Below are 11196 nucleotides of genomic sequence, written 5' to 3' on the forward strand. Positions count from 1 at the left end.
CAACTCAGCTGGGATCGTCAGAGCTTGGATCGCCAGAGCCATGTAAAAGAAAAAAACTTTTTTTCTTTTACATGGCTCTGGCGATCCCAGCTGAGTTGCCTGATTAGCAGGCAACTCAGCTGGGATCGTCAGAGCTTGGATCGCCAGAGCCATGTAAAAGAAAAAAACTTTTTTTCTTTTACATGGCTCTGGCGATCCCAGCTGAGTTGCCTGATTAGCAGGCAAAGCTGGGATCGCCAGAGCTTGGATCGCCAGAGCCATTTAAGGCTCGTCAGAGCCTTTCGGGCTGGTCTGCCTGGTTACAGGAGAACGACACCTGGCGTATAAGACACCCGACTTTTGAGAAGATTTTCATGTGTTAAAAAGTTGTCTTATACGCCGGAAAATACGTTATCTCATGTTACCCTCTTATTACAGTCCTTGGCCTGATGACAACCCTGAGATAGTCTTTGGTAGATTTGTAGTACATTTCATAAATGTAGCTGATTCCCTATTACAGCCATACAACTTTGCTGATATCAGCATGTCCTGAAGCAACACATTCTATAAGTTAATTATGTGCCGTGATTCTATGTTACATTAGTTTGCAAAAAGCCACACAGTCTACTGGTATCATCCAAGATAATTATACTTTTCATCTCCATGCCTCTCATCTCCTGGGTGGACAAAACTGGTAGAGCAAGCTGCTTCCTTACATATGAGACATTCCCAGACTTGGAGGGCTGTATATTGGTCTCCAGAAGGATAGGCCCTAACATTCCTATGAAGATAGCTAAGGCTTAGAATTGGTAAAGAACACAACTAGTCAGGTTAGGAATTAGGAAATGCCCCCTTTATACAAACGGGGATTGCTGTGTCAGCATGGATCCATGTAAGAGCCTTTCAGACATGGAGCCTGGGATACTGTCAACAGGGCTGTCAAACTGGGGTGAAATGCTCCTGGTTCGGACCGGATTGCCTGATCTGGTAGCGATGGAGGCGGGTGGTTTGGAGAACCGGTAGCAAAAATTCCTGCCCACCCACCCCCATTGCCCAGTTCAGCCACGCAATCATCAGAGACTTTTTAAAAAAAAATTAAAAGCATTTTTGGCCAAAAAAATGCTTTTAAAAGTTAAAAAAAAAAGCCTCTGATGGTCACGCGGCTCAGCTGGGATCATCAGAGTCTTTTAAAAGCATTTTTTCTACAACCTCTTCGGCCGAAGAGGTTATAGAAAAAAATGTTTTTAAAAGGAAAAAAAGCCTCTGCTGATCAGGCAAATCAGCTGGGATCGTCAGAGAATTTTTTAAAAAAAGAAAGCCTCTGCTGATCAGGCAACTCAGCTGGGATCGTCAGAGGCTTTTCAGCTGAAGAGGTTGTAGAAAAAATGGTTTTAAAAGTTAAAAACGCCCACTCAGTCATATTACCTCCACCACCACCAAGCCACGCCGACAGAACCGGTAGTAACAAATTTTACATTTCACCATGGGCCCCGCCCATGCCAGCTCCGCGAAGGGAAAAAAAACATCACGATACATCACGTGACGGCAACATGACCCAGTGAAGTTGACACTCGTGCTGTAGATGGTGCAAAGATCACAAGATCTGATGAAAAGGAGGTGAAATGAGAATGAGGAAAAACAGCTTCCATTGGTCAATATGCACGATCATCTTAATTCATCTACTGTACAGGTAGACTTTGACTTACAACAGTTCATTTAGTTACCGTTCAAAGTTATAACAGCACGGAAAAAAAAGTGATTTATGACCATTTTTCATGTTTCACAATCCCCATGGTCATGTGATCAAAATTTGGATGCTTGGCAACCCGTTCATATTTATGATTGTTGCAGCTCCTGGAGTCATGTGATCTCCTTTTGTGACCTTCTGACAAGCAAAGTCAATGGGGAAGCCAGATTCACTAAATAACCATGTTACTAGCTTAACAGCTGCAGTGATTCACTTAACAACTATGGCAAGAAAGGTCGTAAAATGGGACAAAATTCACTGAACAACTGTCTTGCTTAGCAACAGAAATTTTGGGCTCATATGTGGTCGTAAGTTGAGGACTACCTATATTTTACTCTCTCCTAACCAGTGGTGGGTTGCTCCCAGTTCGCACCGGTGGCAAGAACTGGTAGTAAAAAATTTTAATAGTTCAGAGAACCAGTAATAACATTGGCTGGCCATGTCCCCGAACCGGTCCCCAGCCCGGTCGCCGCTCACTTACCCCATCTCATCAGAGGCTTTTTTTTTTTTACTTTTAAAAGCATTTTTTCTACAACCTCTGCTTTTAAAAGTAAAAAAAAAAAGCCTCTGATGATCCCACGGCTCAGCTGGGATCGGCAGAGGCTTTTCAAAGCAATTTTTTTACCACTTCTTCGGCTGAAGAGGTTGCAGAAAACAATGCTTTGAAAAGTCTCTGACAATCCCAGCTGAGTTGCCTGATCGGCAGAGGCTTTTCAAAGCACTGATTTCTGCAACATCTTAAGGTTGTAGAAAAAATGCTTTTAAATGTAAAAAAAAAAAAAAAGTTGGCCATGCCCACCCAGTCACATTACCACCCCACCAAGCCACGGCCACAAAATAAGCCACGCCCATAGAACCGGTAGTAAAATATTTTAGAACCCACCCTTGCTCCTAACCCAAGCTAATTGACAGCCTCTTTCCAGACACTTGCTCTCTGGAGATTTCCTAAATTGTCCCATCTCCTTTTTTAATCAACCAACCAACCAATTGGCCATTATAGCTATTTGTTCTTAACTGACTCTTAGCCTCTGCCTTCATTCTTGCTGCTTCCCAGTTTCCTCCCATAACTGCAGTCTTCTAACTCCAATAAGTCCCACACTACCGTACTCCAAAGGCTGTTGCCATGGCCTCAACCCCAGCTTTATTTTGGATTTCAATTGGATTTGAGCCAGACAGCTGAGAGAAGCCAAGAGGGGTGCCAAGCAGCTGCTGTCTCCTTTGCTTGCCTCTCAAATAGCTATCAAAGAAAATGCTACAGAGAGAGATAAAGAGAGAGAGAGAGAGAGAGAGAGAGAGCAGAGCAATAAGAAGGCCCTTTGTTTTGTCTCTGGTGCCAGTATTCCTGAAGGAACTGGTTGGGTGAATATTATGTTTCTCAGAGGGAAACTACTCCCAGTTGCTGGATTCTTGAGCTACAATTATATCTTGGCTAAATTCCATGATAGAGGCACCCATTCCTTGGTTCTTCTACTCTATAAAAACAGAACCCCAGCCTGATGGAACTGGCTCTCAAAAGACCTTCTCCAATGTCATGTCATACAGATCCTTTGAACTACAGCATCCATCATGCCCAGCCAGGTTGATCAAGACGTGCCAGGTTATGAGAGGCTCTCTATTTATATTGGTGAATAGATGGCATCTGTGCCTTCCAGTTGTTAAATCCAACTCCCATCTACCTCTGAAAGATTTATAATCTAAAACCTTTGGCCAGGATAGAACAATGAATTTGATCAAGCAAAGTGTAGCATTAATCTTTTACAATTAATTTTCGGACAAAGTGCTGGACAAGTCTTTGCTGATTTCTTCTGTAAGTTAGAGAGCCTTGAAATCATTTATCCAGTTTCACAGTCTGATAAATGGAGACCGGAAGCTGAATTCGATACAAAATAAACAATAATAGCTGAGTTAGGAAAGGTACTGAATCAAAAGATACTAAATCAAAATAAAGTTTTGATTTGTGAGGCATAGCATGTTGAATGAACCAAATCAAAGTTTATTTGACAAATTTCAGTTTTGCAGACCATTTCTTAGCATGACATATCGACCCAGTTCGTGGTGCTCTTCTCTTATATCTTATATCTAACCATCTTCATAGTTTACAGTTGATAGGTGTATTATATATTACTATTCATTTTATATCAGAAACTATATTCTTTGGCTTCAGCCCTTTACTCCACTCTTCCTCAGCTAGGTTGTCGAAATTACAAACAACAGTTTCAGTGGACATCAGCCTGGGAATTTTTGTGAAATAAACCTTCTTGAAATAAAAAATTAAATTATATCAAGAAGGAAGAAGCTTAAAAAGCTTAAGCAGTAAAACATGTGAAGTTCTGGGACTTGTTCATTTATATTGATTATACCTACTTATTTTGTACTGAATATTTTGATTATTACAATGCTTAATTAGTAAGATGCTATAGTCTGTATATTTTATTTATTTATTACATTTATAAGTATTATACTCATACAATGCATATAGTCATGTCTAGTTTTATCATACAAAGTAACTTGTGTTGATGCAGCTGCAGAGATGCTCTCCTACATGTGGTAAGCCAGGCAACATCATACAGTAGTATTGCCTGTCACTGGCTCATTCTAAGAAGTTACTTCCCAAAATCAATAGATTTTAGAATTTTGTGCTGTCCAAAATGCTTTATCATAGCAGTGTTGTTGGACTTTTCTGCTAGGATTGGCAGCTTCTCCTCCATTTGTTTAAATGATTTATTTTAATTTGATACCTTGTTTTGAATGCATTAATTCTCGAAATCACCTAAAGTCCAGCTGGTGTCTGGCAGATGGATAAATTTCATAAGCAAATACAATAAATAATAAAGATTAAAAATAGGTTCTTTATAGCTGCAAAGAAAGCAGAAGGGCAGTTTTTCCTGAGATGGAGCGAACGTACTTGTTTATTGTTGACTTATTTTATTTATTTATTTATTTATATCCCACCTTTATTGTTTTTAAAAATAACTCAAGGCAGTGAATGTATCCAGCATACCTGTCTCCTCTTATTTTCCCCACAACAACAACTCTGTGCAGTGAGTTGGGCAGAGATAGAGCGATAGCTCAAAGTCACCCAGCTGGATTTCATGACTAAAGTGGGACTAGAACTCAAGGTTTCTGGTTTTTTATCCTAGTGACTTAACCACTAGATCAATGACATACAAGATTATTAGGGGACTGGAGGCTAAATCATATGAAGAATGGTTGCTGGAATTGAGTATGTCTAATTTAATGAAAAGAAGGACATGGGTTGACATGATAGCACTGTTCCGATATCTCAGAGGTTGCCACACAGAAGAGGGAGTCCACCTATTCTCCAAAGCACCTGAAGACAGGAGAAGAAGCAATGGATGGAAACTAATCAAAGAGAGAAGCAACCTAGAACTAAGGAGAAATATCCTGACAGTGAGAACAATAAACCAGTGGAACAGCTTTCCTTCAGAAGTTGGGAGTGTTCCATCACTGGTGGTTATCAAGAAGAGATTAGACAGACATTTGTCCAGAATGATATGGGGTCTCCCACCTGATCAGGAGGTTGAATTAGAAGACCTCCAAAGTCCCTTCCAATGCTGTTTTTCTGTTCTATTATTCAAAAGGGTCTTCCCATTTTATTCACCCAACAACTGCATGGTTAAATTAACAGGTCATAGTTCAAGATTCAAAAGAGTTCCACCACAGATTTTGTTCAGAGCTTAATAGCATGATCTGCCAATAGAGACTCCATCTTGGCAGAGAGAACAGTGGTACATGGTGGATGTAGCATCTAAAAATGCTACTAATTATAGGTATGCACATATGAGGAAAATGCTCATTGTTCAAGGATTTCTCTGATACACTTGAAGCCTAAAATCCTCTGTCCATGTTTAGCTTTAATCCAGGAGAAAACAGATGTGATGGGATGTGCACCAGGGGTGGGTTCTAAATTTTTTTACCGGTTCTGTGGCCATGGCTTATTTTGTGGGTGTGGCTTGGAGGTCATGTGACTAGGTGGGCGTGGCTAGCTGGTCAGAGTCATTTCTGGAAGGTCCTCGCACTTACGACCTGACTCATTTGTTTGCTTTTAACACTGATCAGCTGTAGGACGGCCCTTTGAAGCCCCACGGCAAGAGTTTAAACAGTTTTTTTCCCTCTAGTTATCAGCTGGGACTCAGGAGGCAGCAATAGATTGGGGGTGGGACCAAATAAAAGGTAAGAATAACATGGGTGGATGGGTGGGAGAGTGGGGGGGGAGAACCGGTTCGGTGACGTCATATCGTCACTGCTACCGGCTTGGCCGAACCAGACCGAACCGGGAGGAACCCACCACTGATGTGCACCTAGAGAAGCAGCAAAAAAGAATTTTAGCAGCACAGAACTTTTTCAAGGATGACACAATATATTCCATCAGAGAGAGGCCCAAAGGGAGGGGCAAAGAAGTGCAGGGTAGCTACACCCTGGAATCAGGAAGTATCTACTAGGTTGGAAGATTATGACTTTAGTTTGGCAAGATTCTGTCCAATAGGGGTAAGCAAGTAAAGGATTGGACTCAATTGGATTTTGCGGTGTCGTTCTTGGGCTTGGGCCTGACAATATTTCCCTGTTGACACTGATAGGAATTAGAATTTATTTTGAAGAATTGGATTGTACTGTCAGTGAGCTTCAAATCTGAGGTGTGATCTGAAGTCGGTTCTGCCCAATCCAACAGCATCACTTCATCACACTGATTGCTGTAGCTGAATGTTTGCCTTGGGATCAATCCATAAAAGCTTAGAATTGCTGTCAGGGAATAGTTAGCAATTCTAGTTAGTCTGTATCTAGACTGTGTCCATTCTAAATATTAATGAGCAGGAAGAAGAACAGGGATAAGAAAACGAGATTGGGAAGCTTACCTGGGCTTTTAAAGGTAACTTTAAAGATATACTTAAGGTAAATGTAGCGAGGAAGAAAAAAATTGTGCAGTGCCCCAGCTCCTCCTCTAGTTACAAGCCAGTTCCTGTTTAATACTCAAATGAATTAAGATGTCATTTTTCAGAAGCATTGAAGGTAGATCTTGTCCATAAAAAAGATTGTGAGAAATTAGCTACATTAACATTTCTATTTAAATCCACTGGTTTCAGATTTCCCTGAAACATGTCAAGGTTGGCATTGTTCAAAATTTTGTGAGATGGTTCACTTCTAAGCAAAAATTGCCCAAAATGGATACAAGAAAAAAAAAATATGCATAAAGGACAGCTTAAAAAAAAAGCCTGAGAAAAAAATATCCTGGAAAAGCATATTCAAAGTGTTCACTAAATGAACCTCATGTTTGCTTGGTGAGGTAGTTTTTATTCCACCTTTGTTCCCAAGTCAGACTTTATGTTGGCATCTGCTCTTTTCCAGGTCAGTCCTGTGCTCAGTGCCTTTCTGCCATTCTTTTAGAGTAGGAACTCAGCTCTGAAATGTGAGGCATCCAGTACAGCTTCTCAGCACACCCACCAAAGATGTTTTCTTCACTTAGCTCAGCCACCTGCCTTTAGTAAGCAGATAAATATCAGGGCTCACTATCGTTCTGGTTGTGCTGACTCACTGGCCAAAGGTGTAGAAATGCTTCTGGCACTGAGTCCTCACAATGCCTGTCCTTGTGTACATGGCTGCTCTGTCTAAAGCATAATTCCATTTGAGCCTAGAAATACTCCACATGATTGAAGCCCTGCCCTTTTATGTGATGCACAAAACAAGGATGGGACTTTGATCTTCATGGTCACAACTGCCATCAAGACTTTCCTGTCTCTGTCTCTGTCTCTGTCTCTCTTTCTTTCTGTCTCTCTCTCTGTGTTTCTGTCTCTCTCTCTGTGTCTCTGTCTCTCTCTCTCTGTGTCTCTGTCTCTCTGTCTCTCTGTCTCTGTCTCTGCTGTCTCTCTCTCTCTCTGTCTCTGCCTCTCTCTCTGTGTGTGTGTGTGTCTGTCTGTCTCTGCCTCTCTCTCTCTGTCTGTCTCTGTCTCTCTCTGTGTGTGTCTCTCTGTCTCTGTCTCTCTCTGTGTGTGTCTCTCTGTCTCTTTCTCTCTCTCTCTGTCTGTCTCTGTCTGTCTGTCTGTCTGTCTGTCTCTCTCTCTGTGTGTGTGTGTGTCTCTGTCTCTCTGTCTCTCTGTCTCTGTCTCTGTCTCTCTCTCTGAGATGCCCCTGGTACTCCTTACTCGCTGTGTTCACAGGATGTGGCTGACTCAGCAGTCTTCTCTTTCTATCAGCAATTCAGTTTTGAATAACTCAATCTGATATATCACAGAGATTATTTTAGTCTTTCTGTCCACTACAGAGGAGATGAGGAAGCTGGCACTTCTCTGTTTAAAAAAAAAAAAAATCAGCAGAGAAGAAGTAAAAAAAAATGATTCTGTGATCTGAGTCAGTGGTACTAATGACACGTTTGAGGGAGGCATCCATCTGTGCCCATTTTCCTTCCTCTCTGTCATAGCTTCAGAGGTGTATGTGAAAATCAAAATAGTTACTAGGATGAGTGGCCTCAAGGGCTTAATCGTGACCACAGACTTACAGTTAAATAAATCACACTTAGGCTCAGTTACGTGGTTTGCATGACACGGTGAGTCGTGTAGTTCAACTTCAAAACACTGGATTGGTTTAATCTCAGGGTTAAGAAGAACATTATATCAAACAATTTTATAATTCAGTCTAATTCACTTATTACCAGTATTAATTCTTGGGGGTAGGCAGTATTTGCCTACCACTGTGCAGCAGAAGCCTTGTTAATATTTTCATACTTGTTTAGCAATGGACTGCTGCTTCCTTTAGAATAGAATAACTGCATTGAAGAAATACCCCTGCTTGAAAAAGTCATTATCTGTAGGAGAAGGAATGGCAGAACCAGAGGACAGAATTAAAAGAGGGTTTAATCTAGAATCCCTATGTAGCCACAAGCACAAAATCTAACCTCCTTTGAATTCCAAGGACCTTGTGTAACTCCAAGCAGATGCTAACTTTTAGCAGAGAAGATTCCTGTGCAGATGTCTATGGAGTCATCCAGCTCATGGTTATCCCAAAGGTGCCCTTTCAAGAGGCAGCTGAACTTTCTGTTTTTTTCTTTGAAGAGCTGAAAAGGCTTCTTGGATGAGAAGCAAAATGTCTTCAAAGAAAAACCAGAAAGTCCAGCTGCCTCTTGAAAAAGCATCTTTGGGATTCCTAAGCAGAGGCATGATTAGCAATAAATCAGTTTAACTGGACCTTAACACGGGGGACCTGATCTTTTGCACTTGACATTATCTTGCGCACAACACAATTTTAGTGCAGGTTCTTCCTTGAGTTGCTGTTACAGAATCCCACCCCCCCGTTTTTTAATAGAATATTTTGCTATTCAGAAAAAGAGAAAAGCCCGGACAAGTTTTGGAAATTGCAACTAACCAGTTAACTATTTCACTGAAGCAATGAGCAACGGTGCCAGCATTTTCATTATATAAACCAGGGCTGTCAAACTTGCGGTCCATGGGCCGGATGAGTCATGCGCTGGCCATGCCCATGCTCGGTTTAGCGAAGGAGAAAAAAGTTGTGATAGATCATGTGATGAGGTTGTGATGATGTGAATTTGACACCCCTGATATAAACCCTCAATTTGCAAAAATCAAATGATGCCACTAAACCAATAGATTCCAAGTGGAAATCTCCTTTATCTGTTCGGAAGATAAAAACTCAAAATTCATAGAGATTATTTGAAGGTATTAAGGACGTTGGAGGTCATAATCTCACAATTAGGCCATTGGGGCAATTTAAAACACCATCTTAGTACATTTGGGCCAAGTTGAAAGGTGAGGGTAGTTTACTTATGCTCTCTTTATATTAACTCAGGGGTCCCCAACCCTACGTCCATACACTGGTCTGCAGCATGCCAGCAACTGGTCTGTGTAAACAAGCAAAACCCCATAGGAAGATAGCACCCACCCATCTCCTAGGAAAATGAGATATTTTAGGAAATATTAAAATGGCAGAATAGTTCCCCTAAAAGGGAGGCAAAAACGCAGCCCCACCACCTTTGTCAATGGGCCATTAAAGCCTGGGCCAGTCTATTCTACATAACAAAGATCCACCTCCTACAGGCAGAGCCATAGTAGGAATTGTCCTCACCCAAGATCCAACAAAGACAGGATTAGCCCTCTACCCATCTAGCAACAGAACTCACCACGTGGCACTTGGGGAGATTGCATCACCCAGCAAGGCTCAACCAAATTTAGCACACAGGACAGGGAGAATTGCCCCTGCATGGCCCCATGGGAGTCTGACAACCAATCAGAATACAAGCTCAAATTCAAAGCCCAACAGAGGGCATAAAACCCAGGCACTCTCAGCATCTCGGCCCTTTTTTGCTCAGGAACTCAAGCCATGTGATCCTGTCCATCAATAAACCTTCTTTCCAAGCAACTTCCATGAATCCAGTTGTCAGCTTTGGAAGCCATATTAGGCTGGAAGGTTCCATACTGCCATCTTCAGAGTTTTACTTGGAGTTGGGGGTTTTCTGGAACGCTGACACCAGTGCCTTTTTCCCCACTTGGAACTGAACCCAGAAGGATATTTCTTCCAATAACCTTATCCATGGGATGCAGGCAGCATGCAAAACCATGTCCACTCCACTCCACGGAAAAACCTTTCTCCATGGAACTGGTCCCTGGTGCCCAAAAGGTTGCGGCTGCTGTACTAACTGAAAAACAGGTGTGAGTGTGAATAAGCAGTCGTACTTAGAATCATAAATCCAAATGAGTGAATCCCAGAAGGTGGCAACCTTCTCCTGAGAAATAGGAAAACGTTTATTTGATCTTAATATACAGTACCACATTGTTACCGTAACGATTGACAAAATATGGTTGGTGACTCCTGGCTGTTGAATATGCATGTAATTCCTAAACTGAGTGAATTGCTTCAGCCAATTAGCCCTCAATATGCTCGTTTTAGCCACCCAAGCAGTTGTGATTTATTTGGGGCTAAAATATCCCTTGTTGGGAGAAGCAGCGGATGAGATGATTAGATAGTGTCATTGACACAATGGACATGAATTTGGGGAAACTCCGGGAGACAGTGGAGAATTTGGGGGGGGGGGGCGCTGGTGTGCTATGGTCCATGGGGTTGCAAAGAATTGGATACGACTTAGCAGCTGAATAACCAAGAAAAGTATCCCTGACCAAGTGATATTATGCAGATTACTTATCTGCAAAGACGTTCATCTGTATTACCATTTTTGTAAAAAGTGAAGCTGGTGAGTTGGTTCCAAGTCTACAGAAGATCGCTATGTAAATATATTTTAGAAACACTAGGCCACCAAGCAAAGCAACAAGTATCCATTAATAGGAAAGGTGGAAGGAGAAAGCCAAACAATTAAACTCTGCAGCATTGATACATAAAAGCTATGAATTCTTTGTTCAGGGGAGGGGAGGAGTAATCAACTATTGCTTTATTCTTGCCTAAATTCTTGCTAAAGATTCAGATTTAGCTAAATCATGTTTGAAAGTCTG

This window comes from Pituophis catenifer, unplaced genomic scaffold, assembly GCF_029215685.1.
Source record: "Pituophis catenifer annectens isolate HBS135680 unplaced genomic scaffold, rPitCat1.0.hap2 SCAF_1, whole genome shotgun sequence".
NCBI classification, from domain to species: domain Eukaryota; kingdom Metazoa; phylum Chordata; class Lepidosauria; order Squamata; family Colubridae; genus Pituophis; species Pituophis catenifer.